The sequence below is a fragment of the Taudactylus pleione genome, unplaced genomic scaffold, assembly GCF_031769625.1.
Source record: "Taudactylus pleione unplaced genomic scaffold, aTauple2 ptg000473l, whole genome shotgun sequence".
Classification (NCBI taxonomy): Eukaryota; Metazoa; Chordata; class Amphibia; order Anura; family Myobatrachidae; genus Taudactylus; species Taudactylus pleione.
In genome coordinates, this window is record NW_028284875.1 from 6,955,321 (window position 1) to 6,959,754 (window position 4,434).

At 33.3% G+C, this 4,434-nt stretch overlaps 2 non-coding genes across 2 annotated transcripts; both read left to right on the forward strand.

Moving 5' to 3' along the window:
- The first annotated feature begins 2,617 nt into the window (after positions 1-2,617).
- Positions 2,618-2,710, forward strand: TRNAI-UAU (transfer RNA isoleucine (anticodon UAU)). Its single transcript is given in 2 exon segments — positions 2,618-2,655; positions 2,675-2,710. It is a non-coding gene; the product is annotated as a tRNA-Ile (tRNA).
- A 1,419-nt stretch (positions 2,711-4,129) lies between these two features.
- TRNAI-UAU (transfer RNA isoleucine (anticodon UAU)) lies at positions 4,130-4,222 on the forward strand. Its single transcript is given in 2 exon segments — positions 4,130-4,167; positions 4,187-4,222. It is a non-coding gene; the product is annotated as a tRNA-Ile (tRNA).
- The last annotated feature ends 212 nt before the right edge of the window (positions 4,223-4,434 follow it).

The following is a 4,434-nucleotide window of genomic DNA, read 5'->3' on the forward strand; positions in this document are numbered from 1 at the left end:
ACGGCTTTCCTATATCGCAACAATTAATGATTATACTAATGAAAAAATCAGTTTCACACAAAGATGTTACTAAGCCCCACTGGCCTAATGGATAAGGCACTGGCCTCCTAAGCTAGGGATTGTGGTTTCAAGTCTCATCTGGGCTTTATTTCATCCATATAATTACTGGAGATGTTCCCTTTAGTCTTGCTTGATACTGCACAAATGGCTCCACCAGAAACTTTTATCTGCTTAATAATCCGGTACTGTTCAGCTTGCAAAATTATGGCCCTGTATCTAAAAGCAGACATTTATCCTGATGACATTGTGGATTAGTTTCCGGATAAGTTTGCTATCACCTGGGACAGTGGCTTCAAGTCTCATCTAGGATGCATGTTCCTTTGATGCTCATTCTCATTCTAGAAGTTATGCTTTTTTTCAATGCAGGTGACTGTCTTAATGGTATTGCATGAAATCCATATATACCAAAACATACCTATTAAGTTTTAATTGCAATTTAATATCAGAGTGGCTACAAAATAACAATGTCTATGGCAATTGCTGATGGGTTTCTTGAAGTCCTTTCATCCATGTCATCAAAAGGGTAATTTTCTGCTTTTTATATTTCTTTGGACACTGACTTTACTGACAATTTAGGTGCTACAGACCAAAAAAACAATGTTTACCTTTAAATATAGAGCACAAGTGAGATTTAAATTATTTTTATTTAAAGATACTGCACTTTTTGGTATTATAGTGTATATTTTCCCTATGCAACATTGAAGTTACATATATTTATAGCAAATATTATTTAAGATAAATAAACAGAAATTATTTATAAACAGGAATTATTTTACAATTTTGATAATATTGAACTGTACAGCAATGGCATGAATTCATTGCAATATACACCTAAGGATACATAAAACTGGGCAATAACACAAATGCACAATATAATTGATTAACTTATGATTAGAATATTACTTTTATTAGGTACTTTAGTATTGGGTGCAGTAGTTTAGTGGATTTAAAAAGTAACTAATTTAAAATTAATAAACCAAGTTAATATACTTAGTCAACTCGATGCTAAAATCACTCAACTAAAAATAAGACACTTTGACCATGTGCTCATGTGGTGCAATCGGTCAGCACGCAGTACTTATAAGACAGTATCTGTTGAGCAATGCCGAGGTTGTGAGTTCAAGCCTCACTTGGAGCAAATGTAATTTTTTTTCTAATGTCATCAGTTAATGATTATCATCTGCTAGCTGAACATCCTGATATGAAGGCAGAAAAAAATCACAAACATGACTGTTTTTAAGGTACCAGTACACACATCTGCTTTGGTTCATATGCACTGTAAACATTACTTTAGTTAGTCAACAAAATGGAATGCAAAAGACTACCTCTTTATTGGTAAAAGAGTTGCATCAATCTGTTTTGCTGCAATGTAACATGAGGGTCCACACTATTAGGTCTGGTTAGTACAATCACATTTCATGCTGGGATTTGTAAAGCAAAGAACACAAATAAACGGCTTTCCTATATCGCAACAATTAATATTTATACTAATGAAAAAATCAGTTTCACACAAAGATGTTACTAAGCCCCACTGGCCTAATGGATAAGGCACTGGCCTCCTAAGCTAAGGATTGTGGTTTCAAGTCTCATCTGGGCTTTATTTCATCCATATAATTACTGGAGATGTTCCCTTTAGTCTTGCTTGATACTGCACAAATGGCTCCACCAGAAACTTTTATCTGCTTAATAATCCGGTACTGTTCAGCTTGCAAAATTATGGCCCTGTATCTAAAAGCAGACATTTATCCTGATGACATTGTGGATTAGTTTCCGGATAAGTTTGCTATCACCTGGGACAGTGGCTTCAAGTCTCATCTAGGATGCATGTTCCTTTGATGCTCATTCTCATTCTAGAAGTTATGCTTTTTTTCAATGCAGGTGACTGTCTTAATGGTATTGCATGAAATCCATATATACCAAAACATACCTATTAAGTTTTAATTGCAATTTAATATCAGAGTGGCTACAAAATAACAATGTCTATGGCAATTGCTGATGGGTTTCTTGAAGTCCTTTCATCCATGTCATCAAAAGGGTAATTTTCTGCTTTTTATATTTCTTTGGACACTGACTTTACTGACAATTTAGGTGCTACAGACCAAAAAAACAATGTTTACCTTTAAATATAGAGCACAAGTGAGATTTAAATTATTTTTATTTAAAGATACTGCACTTTTTGGTATTATAGTGTATATTTTCCCTATGCAACATTGAAGTTACATATATTTATAGCAAATATTATTTAAGATAAATAAACAGAAATTATTTATAAACAGGAATTATTTTACAATTTTGATAATATTGAACTGTACAGCAATGGCATGAATTCATTGCAATATACACCTAAGGATACATAAAACTGGGCAATAACACAAATGCACAATATAATTGATTAACTTATGATTAGAATATTACTTTTATTAGGTACTTTAGTATTGGGTGCAGTAGTTTAGTGGATTTAAAAAGTAACTAATTTAAAATTAATAAACCAAGTTAATATACTTAGTCAACTCGATGCTAAAATCACTCATATAAAAATAATATGCTTTGACCATGTGCTCCTGTGGCGCAATCGGTTAGCGCGCGGTACTTATAAGACAGTATCTGTTGAGCAATGCCGAGGTTGTGAGTTCAAGCCTCACCTGGAGCAAATGTAATTTTTTTTCTAATGTCATCAGTTAATGATTATCATCTGCTACCTGAACATCCTGATATGAAGGCAGAAAAAAATCACAAACATGACTGTTTTTAAGGTACCAGTACACACATCTGCTTTGGTTCATATGCACTGTAAACATTACTTTAGTTAGTCAACAAAATGGAATGCAAAAGACTACCTCTTTATTGGTAAAAGAGTTGCATCAATCTGTTTTGCTGCAATGTAACATGAGGGTCCACACTATTAGGTCTGGTTAGTACAATCACATTTCATGCTGGGATTTGTAAAGCAAAGAACACAAATAAACGGCTTTCCTATATCGCAACAATTAATGATTATACTAATGAAAAAATCAGTTTCACACAAAGATGTTACTAAGCCCCACTGGCCTAATGGATAAGGCACTGGCCTCCTAAGCTAAGGATTGTGGTTTCGAGTCTCATCTGGGCTTTATTTCATCCATATAATTACTGGAGATGTTCCCTTTATTCTTGCTTGATACTGCACAAATGGCTCCACCAGAAACTTTTATCTGCTTAACAATCCGGTACTGTTCAGCTTGCAAAATTATGGCCCTGTATCTAAAAGCAGACATTTATCCTGATGACATTTTGGATTAGTTTCCGGATAAGTTTGCTATCACCTGGGACAGTGGCTTCAAGTCACATCTAGGATACATGTTCCTTTGATGCTCATTCTCATTCTAGAAGTTATGCTTTTTTTCAATGCAGGTGACTGTCTTAATGGTATTGCATGAAATCCATATATACCAAAACATACCTATTAAGTTTTAATTGCAATTTAATATCAGAGTGGCTACAAAATAACAATGTCTATGGCAATTGCTGATGGGTTTCTTGAAGTCCTTTCATCCATGTCATCAAAAGGGTAATTTTCTGCTTTTTATATTTCTTTGGACACTGACTTTACTGACAATTTAGGTGCTACAGACCAAAAAAACAATGTTTACCTTTAAATATAGAGCACAAGTGAGATTTAACTTATTTTTATTTAAAGATACTGCACTTTTTGGTATTATAGTGTATATTTTCCCTATGCAACATTAAAGTTACATATATTTATAGCAAATATTATTTAAGATAAATAAACAGGAATTATTTATAAACAGGAATTATTTTACAATTTTGATAATATTGAACTGTACAGCAATGGCATGAATTCATTGCAATATACACCTAAGGATACATAAAACTGGGCAATAACACAAATGCACAATATAATTGATTAACTTATGATTAGAATATTACTTTTATTAGGTACTTTAGTATTGGGTGCAGTAGTTTAGTGGATTTAAAAAGTAACTAATTTAAAATTAATAAACCAAGTTAATATACTTAGTCAACTCGATGCTAAAATCACTCATATAAAAATAATATGCTTTGACCATGTGCTCCTGTGGCGCAATCGGTTAGCGCGCGGTACTTATAAGACAGTATCTGTTGAGCAATGCCGAGGTTGTGAGTTCAAGCCTCACCTGGAGCAAATGTAATTTTTTTTCTAATGTCATCAGTTAATGATTATCATCTGCTACCTGAACATCCTGATATGAAGGCAGAAAAAAATCACAAACATGACTGTTTTTAAGGTACCAGTACACACATCTGCTTTGGTTCATATGCACTGTAAACATTACTTTAGTTAGTCAACAAAATGGAATGCAAAAGACTACCTCTTTATTGGTAAAAGAGTTGCAT